This window comes from Balaenoptera physalus (assembly GCF_965194825.1).
Source record: "Balaenoptera physalus genome assembly, chromosome: 9".
NCBI lineage: Eukaryota > Metazoa > Chordata > Mammalia > Artiodactyla > Balaenopteridae > Balaenoptera > Balaenoptera physalus.
The window spans coordinates 16573033-16587354 of NC_138888.1; the positions used below are offsets into that span (position 1 = coordinate 16573033).

At 34.8% G+C, this 14322-nt stretch overlaps 1 protein-coding gene across 5 annotated transcripts in view; it reads right to left on the minus strand.

Annotated features, from left to right (window-relative positions):
• TAB2 (TGF-beta activated kinase 1 (MAP3K7) binding protein 2) overlaps nt 1-14322 on the minus strand; it is an 86395-nt gene that overhangs the window by 48573 nt on the left and 23500 nt on the right. For 3 of the 5 annotated variants that reach the window (XM_082474652.1, XM_082474653.1, XM_082474656.1), the window contains exon 2: nt 12992-13140. The exons of the other annotated variants lie outside the window; for them this stretch is intronic. The gene's annotated coding sequence lies outside the window, so the exon portion shown is untranslated. The remainder of the gene's footprint in view (nt 1-12991; nt 13141-14322) is intronic. 5 annotated transcript variants of the gene reach the window in all.

Below are 14322 nucleotides of genomic sequence, written 5' to 3' on the forward strand. Positions count from 1 at the left end.
AGAAATAGGATGAAATATATAAAACTAAAATTCACTTCTCAACTGCACTGGGATTCTCCTTTAGCTTACGGACAAGAAGGAGGTCTTTCCACTTTAACCATATATACCATCCTAAAATTTAACTGATTTCCATAGTGACTTCCAGAAATGATAATTTTTTCTATAAACAATGGAATCTTGAGTTGGATAGAACCCTAGGAAATTGTCTTGTAAAAGTATATATATTTAAGAGGTTAGAGAAAAGCCTTGCTGCCCAGTAGACTCTTTTTACCAGACTTCCTCTTCCATTCATCTATCCAATTTTACCTCTTAAAACTAACCCTTGACAACAAACAGAAATTTTTACACAAGTAATGTTAGTTTCAAAGTGGAGAGACTACCTTGTTCACTGCTGCTGTACCCTGAATACTTAGAAAGTGTAAGGCAAGTAGTAGATGTTCAAAAAATATTGTTGCAATAAATCTCTAAATACAGATCAGAATACATCTAGATTAAAGACTACTATAAAAAATGGTAGCTATCCCTCCAAACTAAAAGTGTTTGCCTTACCCTCGGCTATGTCAGTGCTGCTGTAATACTTGTTTTGAAACTGTAAATTTGTTTCAATGCAATTGATATGTTAGGGAACAATTTGAACACTAAATGAATTTTGCTGTGATTTCATCTGCCAGAAACACTAGGTGAATGCAGAAAACCATACTCAGCTGAAACAAGCTGCATGTGAATACACAAAATGTGAATGTGAACACACCTCAAACATCTGCCAGCTACCTCAGCTCACTGCATCTTCATGGAATCAGTCACACCCATCCACAACTTGTGTTCAACTTCCCTTGTGATTTCAGAAAACCCTTCTTCAACCACTTCACAATAACAAGTTTCCACAACTATGTGGAAACTTCTTTTACAAGGCAAACTTCAGGAGGGTTTAAAAGCAAAGTACAATATTTATTTGTATAAATATTGTACAAGTATTTACATATTTCTTAGCCATTTAACATGTGTAAAACTACACTATCATGTTTTTTAAGGTTCCTGTCTTTCTAAATGTTCACTGATGACATTTTGAGTGTTGTACCCCAATTCCATGTTTCCCGTAAGTCTTGTAGGGTTTTGTTTTTTTATTTTTTGACTGTATTATTTTCCATAGTATGGTGTTTTTTAGGAACACATATGTCAAATTGTAACAGAACTGTTTGTACTGCAAAGCCCCTGACCTCAACAACGGTTACTCAATTCCCCAGGATGTCTAATTGGAAGGTAGAATGTTTCAACTTAACATATGAGGTTGTCAATATGATGTTAACAGTTTCTTATTACTAACTTTAACTTGTGTCTCTCTGTGGACTGGCTGACAGGATCAGACTGTGCAGTCAGTTAGCTATAACTTTTTTAAAGTTAAAGCAAGTTTTGAAACTTTTTGGCCTCAATGAAGATTTCAGAATTCAACTTAAAAAAAAAAAAGTATTACCTTCCTAATTACATACACTATTTTAAATACCTTTTTCATTATTGGTGTAGTATGTAAGTATCTCATCAAATGCCAAGTAGGTAATAGTTGATGCACTTCACATCTGATTAACTTTAAAAGAATTTACAAATGTCATTAATTGAATATGAAAAATCTCAAAATTAATTTTAACAGCAAATTTTTAGAACTGTATTTCTTGGAGCATGATATTACATCTTTATTAAGGCAAAGCAAACTTGCTGCCCCCCAAATTCTATAATATCAAATTATTTTCTTAAGATTTAAAATGTAAGAATTATAGCTATGGCAATTAAAAATCTAAAATTCAAATACTATCATCATTTACAATTAAAAACAGGATAAGTATAATTCACCTGTAGCATAAACTATAGCATAAAACAGCTGTAATACTGAATCATTTTACATAGATATTTGCAAAAATAAAATAACAGAAACACACCAAGTTAGTCACCTAAATGCTACTTACTTTAAGTTACCTATCATGTTGAGATTTAGTGTTAGTTAAAAGCTTAAAGGGAACAAAGGATTATGTTACCAGAAAATGTATTTCTCAATTTTATAAGCCTACAGTAATTTATTTTCTAAAGAAAAACAGTAAATATTAATAACTGAAGTAACACAATGATCCACATTACCTCCTCTTAAAAAAAAACTTCCCAAATTTCTCATTTAATACACTGCCTCAAGTTCATTGAACATTGACCATTTCTTATGGTTAAAAGGCTTACCAGTTATAAGTTCCTCTAAAAGGAATGTGCAAGTCAGCCACACTTGGCAATTTATGTATTGTGGTTTTGTGGTGAGTGCTACCATTTTCTAAGGATCAAGAAAAGTGCAATAAATCTAAGGCAGAATGGTTATAATCCATCAAAACATATTATATAACTAACTACCTTGTGTGTATTTTCCAATTCATACCCCATTATTATCTTTCAATACATTAGGGCTTTAAGATGGAAACAAAGTTACTTCTGAGTGTGCCCCTTTTAATGTAATTTTTGGCTAATGCATCCTGTATGCAAATATCTTTAAAAGAAAACATGATATAAATATGTGATATGATAATAAGCTCCTATTTATGGGTAAAAGGGAAAAAAAGAGGAGAAAAGGAAATGAAAGCACTTGAAAGAACCAGTTTACATCTTACATCAACCATAAACATTTGGAATGAACTAACAGTCTCAGTGATATGTGAAAATTATAATAATTGGTTAAAATATTAATCTAGAATGGCATTTTAAGATGAAGATTCAGAGAAAGTTATAAGAAGTTTCACCAACTGATCTCCATGCAGTTTCAACCCCTTCCTTGACCCCTGTTTTTTCTGTTCATCTCATCTAACTTTGCCCATCTTCTTTCTACTGTCATGGCCCTTAGCTGACTTCTCCCCAGCATAGACTGCTGGCCAGATGCTAGGTATGTGTGTGTGTTATGGCACTGAGAGTGTGATGATTAACTTCATGAGTTAGACACAGTATAAATGCACAGTTATTCTCAATCTCCAAAACCTTTAATAACTAACAAATAGTTAAATCAGTAATTTAAAAATCATATACATACACTTCATTGGTAATTGACAACTGTGGTGAATCATGAGACTGCTAAGCCTGCTAATGGAGAAAATACATAAGGATCTATGTGCAAAGGAAAACATTTAAATGAAAGATTTTATTACTATAACAGTATTCAGAATCTTCAAAAGAAATTATAATGTATTTAAAATGAGTGGTTAAAACAGTGAAACAATATTAAATTGAATCAACTCTCTAAAATAAAATAATTTTGTTTTTTGTTACGTGCCAGCCTTTCAAATCTAACACTACAAAACTGTTGAAAAGTTGGCTATTAATCTTGTTATAGTTATGGGGAATGAATTTTATATTAGATGGTCAAGAATAATCTCAAAACTATACAGAAACTTCTATCTCAGCAGATTTATTACATATAAATCTATTTCACAATTCTCCAATTATAGATACCTTTAGAGAATACTCAATATTTTTAATTGTATAAAATAGTTGAATAAAGAACCAGAAATCTCATTATACCATACTTATCCATAAATCTAGAGACTTCCATAATAAGAAGTATGAACTGCAAAAATATATGAAAGTGATCATCTACTTAACATTCTGATTTATGAAATGACACGTTTTCTAATGTATTATTGTTATATATTATACTTGCATATGTACTATATAGTATACATATTTTGCTTACTCAATAAACATTTGTTGAGTGTCTACTACTCACTCTATATGATAATGGGTGCTGAAAATATTAAAATTAATAGAAGCACAGTTGCCTCCACTCAAGAAATTTACATTTTAGTAGGGGAAGACAATACATCAACAAGTAAATATAATAACTGAATTGTAACTGAGTTGTGCTGCAGTATACATGGGAAACAAAGAAGGGACCCATCAAATCTGAGGGAAGTGGAGGATTTAAGGCAACGATTAATTAAAGAAGGCAACACCGAGACAGCGGAAGCAAGAAGAACTACAATCCTGCAGCCCGTGGAACAAAAACCACATTCACAGAAAGATGGACAAGATGAAAAGGCAGAGGGCTATGTACCAGATGAAGGAACAAGATGAAACCCCATAAAAACAACTAAATGAAGGGGAGATAGGCAACCTTCCAGAAAAAGAATTCAGAATAATGATAGTGAAGATGATCCAGGACCTCGGAAAAAGAATGGAGGCAAAGATCGAGAAGATGCAAGAAATGTTTAACAAAGACCTAGAAGAATTAAAGAACAAACACCTAGAAGAATTAAAGAACAAACAAACAGAGATAAACAATACAATAACTGAAATGAAAAATACACTAGAAGGAACCAATAGCAGAATAACTGAGGCAGAAGAATGGATAAGTGACCTGGAAGACAGAATGGTGAAATTAACTGCCGCGGAACAGAATAAAGAAAAAGGAATGAAAAGAAATGAAGACAGCCTAAGAGACCTCTGGGACAACATTAAACGCAACAACATTCACATTATAGGGGTCCCAGAAGGAGAAGAGAGAGAGAAAGGACCTGAGAAAATATTTGAACAGATTATAGTCGAAAAATTCCCTAACATGGGAAAGGAAATAGCCACCCAAGTCCAGGAAGCGCAGAGAGTCCCAGGCAGGATAAACCCAAGGAGAAACACGCTGAGACACAGAGCAACCAAATTGACAAAAATTAAAGACAAAGAAAAATTACTGAAAGCAACAAGGGAAAAACGACAAATAACATACAAGGGAACTCCCATAAGATTAACAGCTGATTCCTCAGCAGAAACTCCACAAGCCAGAAGGGAGTGGCATGATATATTTAAAGTGATGAAAGGGAAGAACCTACAACCAAGATTACTCTACCCGGCAAGGATCTCATTCAGATTCAATGGAGAAATCAAAAGCTTTACAGACAAGCAAAAGCTAAGAGAATTCAGCACCACCAAACCAGCTCTACAACAAATGCTAAAGGAACTTCTCTAAGTGGGAAACACAAGAGAAGTACAGGACCTACAAAAACAAACCCATAACAATTAAGAAAATGGTCACAGGAACATACATATCGATAATTACCTTAAACGTGAATGGATTAAATGCTCCAACCAAAAGACACAGGTTTGCTGAATGGATACAAAAACAAGACCCATATATATGCTGTCTACAAGAGAACCACTTCAGACCTAGGGACATATACAGACTGAAAGTGAGGGGATGGAAAAAGATATTCCATGCAAATGGAAATCAAAAGAAAGCTGGAATAGCAATACTCACAGCAGATAAAATGACTTTAAAATAAAGAATGTTACAAGAGACAAGGAAGGACAATACATAATGATCAAGGGATCAATCCAAAAAGAAGATATAACAATTGTAAATATATAAGCACCCAACATAGGAGCACCTCAATACATAAGGCAACTGCTAACAGCTATGAAAGAGGAAATCGACAGTAACACAATAATAGTGGGGGACTTTAACACCTCATTTACACCAATGGACAGATCATCCAAATGGAAAATTAATAAGGAAACACAAGCTTTCAATGACACAACAGATTAGCTAGATTTAATTGACATTTATACGACATTCCATCCAAAAACAGCAGATTACACTTTCTTCTCAAGTGCACAAGGAACATTCTCCAGGATAGATCACGTCTTGGGTCACAGATCAAACCTCAGTAAATTTAAGAAAGTTGAAATCATATCAAGCATCTTTTCTGACCACAATGCTATGAGATTAGAAATCAATCACAGGGAAAAAAAAAACGGAAAAAACATAAACACATGGAGGCTAAACAATATGTTATTAAATAACTAAGAAATCACTGAAGAAATCAAAGAGGAAATCAAAAAATACCTAGAGACAAATGACAACAAAAACGCGATGATCCAAAAACCTATGGGATGCAGCAAAAGCAGTTCTAAGAGGGAAGTTTATAGCTTTACAAGCCTACCTCAAGAAACAAGAAAAATCTCAAATAAACAACCTAACCTTACACCTAAAGGAACTAGAGAAAGAAGAACAAACAAAACCCAAAGTTAGCAGAAGGAAAGAAATCATAAAATTCAGAGCAGAAATAAATGAAATAGAAACAAAGAAAATAATAGCAAAGATCAAGAAAACGAAAAGCTGGTTCTTTGAGAAGATAAACAAAATTGATAAACCATTAGCCAGACTCATCAAGAAAAAGAGGGAGAGGACTCAAATCAATAGAATCAGAAATGAAACAGGACAAGTAACAACTGACACTGCAGAAACACAAAGGATCATGAGAGATTACTACAAGCAACTCTATGCCAATAAAATGGACAACCTGGAAGAAATGGACAAATTCTTAGAAAAGCGCAACCTTCCAAGACTGAACCAGGAAGAAACAGAAAATATAAACAGACCAATCACAGGCACCGAAATTGAGACTGTGATTAAAAATCTTCCAACAAACAAACGTCCAGGACCAGATGGCTTCACAGGCGAATTCAAATCAAACATTTAGAGAAGGGCTAACACCTATCCTTCTCAAACTCTTCCAAAATAGAGCAGAGGGAGGAACACTCCCAAACTCATTCTATGAGGCCACCATCACCCTGATACCAAAACCAGACAAAGATACTACAAAAAAAGAAAATTGCAGACCAGTATCACTGATGAATATAGATGCAAAAATCCTCAACAAAATACTAGCAAACAGAATCCAGCAACACATTAAAAGGATCATACACCATGATCAAGTGGGATTTATCCTAGGGACGCAAGGATTCTTCAATATACACAAATCAATCAATGTGATACACCATATTAACAAACTGAAGAATAAAAACCATATGATCATCTCAAAAGATGCAGAAAAAGCTTTTGACAAAATTCAACACCCACTTATGACAAAAACTCTCCAGAAAGTGGGCATAGAGGGAACCTACCTCAACATAATAAAGGCCATATATAACAAACCTACAGCAAACATCATTCTCAATGGTGAAAAACTGAAAGTATTTCCTCTAAGATCAGGAACAAGACAAGGATGTCCACTCTTGCCACTATTATTCAACATGGTTTTGGAAAGTCCTAGCTACGGCAATCAGAGGAGGAAAAGAAAAAAAAGGAATACAAATTGGAAAACAAGAAGTAAAACTGTCACTGTTTGCAGATGACATGATACTATACACAGAGAATCCTAAATATGCAACCAGAAAACTACTAGAGCTAAACAATGAATTTGGTAAAGTTGCAGGATACAAAATTAATGCACAGAAATCTCTTGCATTCCCATACACAAATGATGAAAAATCTGAAAGAGAAATTAAGGAAACACTCCCATTTACCACTGCAACAAAAAGAATAAAATAACTAGGAATAAACCTACCTAAGGAGACAAAAGACCTGTATGCAGAAAACTATAAGACACTGCTGAAAGAAATTAAAGATGATACAAACAGATGGCGAGATATACCATGTTCATGCACTGGAAGAATCAACATTGTGAAAATGACTGTACTACCCAAAGCAATCTACAGATTCAATGCAATCCCTATAAATTACCAATGGCATTTTTTACGGAACTAGAACAAAAAATCTTAAAATTTGTATGGAGACACAAAAGACACTGAATAGCCAAAGCAGTCTTGAGGGAAAAAAATGGAGCTGCAGGAATCAGACTCCCTGACTTCAGACTATACTACAAAGCTACAGTAATCAAGACAATATGGTAGTGGCACAAAAACAGAAATACAGATCAATGGAACAGGATAGAAAGCCCAGAGATAAACACACGCACCTATGGTCAATTAATCTATGACAAAGGAGGCAAGGATATACAATGGAGAAAAGACAGTCTCTTCAATAAGTGGTGCTGGGAAAACTGGACAGGTACATGTAAAACAATGAAATTAGAACACTCCATAACACCATACACAAAAATAACCTCAAAATGGATTAGAGACCTAAATGTAAGACTGGACACTATAAAACTCTTAGAGGAAAACATAGGAAGAACACTCTTTGACATAAATCACAGCAAGATCTTTTTTGATCCACCTCCTAGAGTAATGGAAATAAAAACGAAAATAAACAAATGGGACCTATTGATACTTAAAAGCTTTTGCACAGCCAAGGAAACTACAAACAAGACGAAAAAACAACCCTCAGAATGCGAGAAAATATTTGCAAACGAATCAACGGACAAAGGATTAATCTCCAAAATATATAAACAGCTCATGCAGCTCAACATTAAAAAAACAAACAACCCAATCCAAAAATGGGCAGAAGACCTAAATAGACATTTCCCCAAAGAAGACATACAGATGGCCAAGAAGCACATGAAACAGTGCTCAACATCACTAATTATCAGAGAAATGCAAATCAAAACTACAATGAGGTATCACCTCATACCAGTTAGAATGGTCATCATCAGAAAATCTAGAAACAACAAATGCTGGAGAGGGTGTGGAGAAAAAGGAACCCTCTTGCACTGTTGGTGGGAATGTAAATTGGTACAGCCGCTATGGAGAACAGTATGGAGGTTCCTTAAAAAACTAAAAAAAGAACTACCATATGACCCAGCAATCCCACTACTGGGCATATACCCAGAGAAAACCATAATTCAGAAAGACACACGCACCCCAATGTTCACTGCAGCACTATTTACAATAGCCAGGACATGGAAGCAACCTAAATGCCCATCGACAGACGACTGGATAAAGAAGATGTGGTACATATATACAATGGACTATTACTCTGCCATAAAAAGGAACGAAACTGTGTCATTTGTAGAGACGTGGATGGACCCAGAGACTGTCATACAGAGTGAAGTAAGTCAGAAAGAGAAAAACAAATATCGTATACTAATGCATATATGTGGAACCTAGAAATATGGTACAGATGAACTGGTTTGCAAGGCAGAAATAGAGACACAGATGTAGAGAACAAATGTATGGACACCAAGGGGGGAAAGTGGCAGGGAGGGGGGTGGTGGTGGGATGAATTGGGAGATTGGGATTGACATATATACACTTATATGTATAAAATGGATAACTAATAAGAACCTGTTGTATAAAAAAAAATAAAATTCAAAAAAGAAGAATGATGACATGAAAAACAAAATGATTACAAGATTATAATTTAAAAAAAAATAAAATAAAGAAGGCAACACCTAAGCTGGGTTTTGGAAGATAAAAATGTGTTCGCTAGATGGTCAGGCAAGAGGGAAAGAATATTTCAAACGTAAGTAGTTGTCTGGGAAAAGAGTTTAAATGTATGGCAAGTTTGGGAAACCACAAGTAGCTGGTTAATGTTAAAGTGCAGGGAGTGAGACTAACAGGGAGAAAGTGTGATAAAGGATGAGGCTGAAGAAGTAGGGTAGGCACGGGCATATCCTGGATGATCCTAATTGCTTTCCTCTGCACCATATGTGCTGAATCCCACAAGTCAGCAAGAACAACATGCCTCTCACTTTCCAGATTCAGATAATTTATCTCTGAAGTTCCAATCCCTGCCTGGTTCTGTGACATTCCACCAAGTCCCAGAGGTGGGCATGCATTCATTCAGCAACATTTACTCTGTGCCATTTAGCAGTGTATAAGCTGCAGTGCAGATCAGGAGGAAGTGCCTAAAACTTAGGAATTAAGGAGAGGTAGGAGAAACTTCACAAAGAATGTAGTGCTTGAACTTAGCCATTACAGATGAATTATAAAAGTCTTGCAGGATATCACTGACTACTGTTTGTATTTCGGGAAAGACCATGAAAGAATAAATTTGAAGAATTATAGCTGTAGTGTAGAAGGGAAGTGAGATAAGGCTAAAAAGGTGGAAAGTTTTCAGTGAAAAATGTACAGATTCTAGATAATGTAAAAGATCTAAGAAAATTCTACTGGCCTAGAACTTTCTCATAAATGTGATCTACTTTTTGGTTCACCTTGATATCTGGGATCCATTCCACAAACACTGCCCACTATAAGCCTGGTAATGTGCTCTAAACATGCAAAGATAAATAAAATATAGTCCCTGCTTCTGAGATTATAAATTAGTAGAATTCAGATTTATATTGGACTTCTTATAGCATATATTTGTTATCTAACCTCATCCTTCCCACATGTGAAGCAGAGAAGACAACTGGTAAACCATTTTTTTTTTCTTTTTAACTGAAGAGAATCATGGAAAGACGTATTAAGAGATATATCTACAGTTCCAACTAAGTCAGTAGCAGAGCAGTATTCTAGGCCAGCAGTTCTCAACTGTGGTGTCACTATCCAGTGCTAGCGCAATCAGTTGTAAATGAAATTTGTTGCTGATCATTAAGTACCAGAGCTCTATAACAGTATAAAGTATCTAACCTATGGACAAACACATGTGTTTAAGGAGGAGCATATAAGGATGTCACTTCAGTGTATATTACTAAAAGAACAACCTGAATGACCATCGAGGAATGAATAAATAAATTACTGTATAGCAATACTAAAGAACATCATACAACTTTTTTTTTAAGTGGAGTAAGATATCCAAGTAATTATATGCAAAGACCTATAAGACATTACTGAATGAAAAAAGATGCAAAACCCATGTATAATGATACCCTTTGTGTTTAAAAAAAAAAAGGATACAAAAGAATTTTTAAACAGATTATTTTTATATGAACGCACAGGAAATGCTCTGAAAGGATACACACTAATGAGACTCGGCTGGGTAAAGGGACACATGGATGGAAGATGGTCCAGGGAGATTTAGTCATCTCTGTTATGTTTTAATTTTTTATAAGAATATATCTTCATGTATTACTTGTATAATTAAGCATAAACAATTGAGCTTAAAGCAGAATATTTTCCCTGTAAAGTTATTTCCTACATATTTCCCCATAACACTACTAGTATTCTGATATGTGGGTAGGAGAGTAAGAGCAGAATAGAAAGAATTATTTGAAAGCACCTGAACTGAGCCAACTCAATGTACTTTCAAATAACTCAAAGCCTATCAATGCTGAAACTGTTACCGATACAGTTAGCAACTGCAACAACGCTCTGTCATCAGGAGTCCTGACAGACGAGATTTAAACGTCCATACATAAAGGTGGACAAGAGCACTCTCCTCTGAACTTATAGCATAATCACTCTGGTTTAGCACTCACTACAGGCTGGGCTCTGTGCTGAACGCTGTTAACCTGTATTATTTCAATTACTTCTTACAACATTCCTGTAAGGATTAAATGAGAAACTGCAGGTAAAAACTCTTCACACATAATGCCCAATCACATAACAATAAGTGTTGTCCTCTATAGGTGTTACTACTGCCTAATCTCTAACCTTATCAAGTTTCAGCCCTCACTGTACAGCAGTCAGCTTTTCAAAAGCCTCACTGACTTAAGTGTGCCAATGCTAAGAAATCTGCAATGGATTCTCATTACCTACTGAACTAAATCCAAACTCCTTCATCAGACATTTGAAAGCACATGTGACACAGCTCCATCACCCATCATATTCTTCTGTACCCTACTATTCTGTAGGCACACTGGAGTGCTCACAATTTTTAGAATATATTATATACTTTGACTGCCATAACTTAGGAATACTCTTGTCACTCTCGCTAAAGAGTTCTATCTACTCTTCAAGGTTCTGTAGAAATATTACCTTCTCTACAAAGTTGATTCTCTCTGGCACTCTCAAGTACATTGTTTGCACCTCTATTATGATACTTTTTTTGTATTACTTGTTTGAAAGCAAGTTTTATTTATTTTTATATCCCTACTGTGCCTAGCACAGTGTTTTATACACAATTTGCATTTAATAATGTAGAAAACTTTCACCATTACTCATAGCCCCAGTGATAACCAGTACAACTTGAAATTCAGAAGCAATTCTCTCTAATTTCCCCTTCAATTCACCTACCAGTGGTAATGACCCTATAGTATCTCTGGTAGTAACTCTTTCCAGTCCTAATTCAACACTCAGTGAGATATAATTATTTCCATATGAAACAAATGAAGTGGCACATAATCAGTGACCTAATGCTGACAAGATTGGCTGACATTAAATTCATTATGCATTAACACTGGAGGAAGGAATACAAAGCATAAGCTAGAATATTAGAATCATCTTTTAAAATCACAATTGGGATATAAAATTCCTCTGTTCAATTTTGGGTAATCTCTAACCTAACTGAATTGAACTTTAAAATCAAAGGATGTGTAAGTCATCTACCCATTTAGTAAATAAAGTCACCTTTTATGGATTAATTATTTCTAAAGCTATACAAATTGGTAAAAGCAGTAAATGTCCTTAAAAGCTAACTGACCTCAGCCCTCTGACCATTCGTAAGTGGTTTTTTCTCGTTTAAAATCTAAGGTAGCAAGAAACCTCAGTTTTTAGTTTTGTTGTTAAATTTCACGACATTCCAACTACTAATGACTTTGGTTTCTTTTGAGCAATCAAGTAAAAACATAGCAACTACTAGTTATTTACTTACATTTAAAATATAATTAAATTCTTCAGGCGAAAGTATTACATAATACGTTACTTGATTCTATCCAGGAATCTTACTTCTTCCAATTTTTGAAAACCATATTAACTCTTTATGTGAAGGCATTCGTAGTGTAGAATAGTTGAGGATCTCAGGACAGAGAACTGGTTTCATTTAATTCTCTAAACTACTTGTACCATATGTGAACTTCTTAAAGGAAGACAGTTTTGTTGTTAACTGTTTACTTTTCAATGAAGACCAGAGTACTTTTTGGAGATTTACAGGGCTTAACTCAATAGCATGTCAAATTTATTTTTCTTAAATTGTTTTTGCACTAGTTTGCTACTACTAGCAAACAAGTTAAATTAGAAATATTCAGGCAAAGGTACATTAAAGTCAATACTAGCTGCATGTTATCTAGGTGTTAGGGATGTTACCAAACTTTAAAGCAAGATGACCACAAGTTTTGAAAGTAAAGTTTTGGTTATTATAGATTTCATAGTAAGGCAGTTACATGGCTAAGCTTGGCTGGTACCATGGACTTTAGCATACCTGGAAATAGAAAAATTCAAATGGTAGCTGTTCTTGATTGGCCCATTGCCATTTTTGCAGCTTACAAATTTTTAATTAAGTAACTGCAGTGAGCTCATCTCTACTGGATACTTCTTTTCCAGGGCAGGTCCAGGAACTGGGTCTGGAGCCTTGAAAGCAGAAGAGAAACTAGAGTAAACTAGAGGTAGGCAGAACAAGAAACGTGACCAGATAACATTGAGATCTAATAGCAGTGAGGTAGTCCCCAATGTCTCTCACATGAAATATTTTTAAGTGGAAAAGAATCTCTTAAATTACAAGTTACCAGAAGATGCTATTTGCATTAGTTCAGTCATTGTCTTAATCTACACAACTCCACTCTGAACTCCCAATTCTAGAAACTAAAACAGTAGCCTTTATGAAATCTCTATTGGCTTTTAGCAATAGACTGTCCAATATGGGACCACAGAGTATAAAAGAACGAGAAAAACAATAAATTCATTTTCATTGGTAAAATTGGAATTGTAAAGTCCTCATTTTCAGGTCACTTTTCTCTTTTGCTATCTTATTTCCAATCATCTTCTAATTGTTCCCCTAAATTCCTACAATCAATTCTCAGAGGTTTCTTAAGAAATGCTTTAGATATATCCAAGCAATGAACTGAATTTCAAGTCCCAATTTTTAAAAATACTTCGTAATTCTTAAAGAGGGAGGCAAAGAACAGCTCATAAGATGTGGTTCTTAACCACACTGGAAATTCTTTTTTCCATTACCAAAACAGATTCAATGATTTTTTTTTTTTTTTTGGTTAGGTCCACATTATTTAAAAAAACACACACACGCAAAAACTTGCAACTACAAAGGTTACAGAAATGGTAGGCTATTAAAAATGTTAGACTGTTGTACTAATTAGATTACTAGGGCCTGGAAATGATGTCCTTATGTTTGGTGAGCTGATACCCTTAGAAGTCTCTCTCTAAGAAACGAATCAATCCCACAGCAGTCAAAATAAACTGAACCCTCTGCTGCTGTCAAATGATGGCAGATTGTGAGAATTGTAACAGGACAAAAAAGTAGTGAAGACAAGGATTCAAAGAACTTAACTCCCTGCATTTCTAGTAACTAGAAACACAACAAAGCAAAATAAAATGAAAGTAGTTTTAAAGAAAAATGTCAGTTTTCCACTTTTTGTGATGGCATGTTGCAGGTGAAAATATTCAGGTAGAGAAAGATCTAGGTTCAAATCTGGTTCCAGTGTAAACTAAAACGCTGCAGAAGTTTCCGCTCTATTAAATGGGATACCATCCCCCACCTCACTGGACTGTCATGAGAATTAGCACCTAACGACCTGG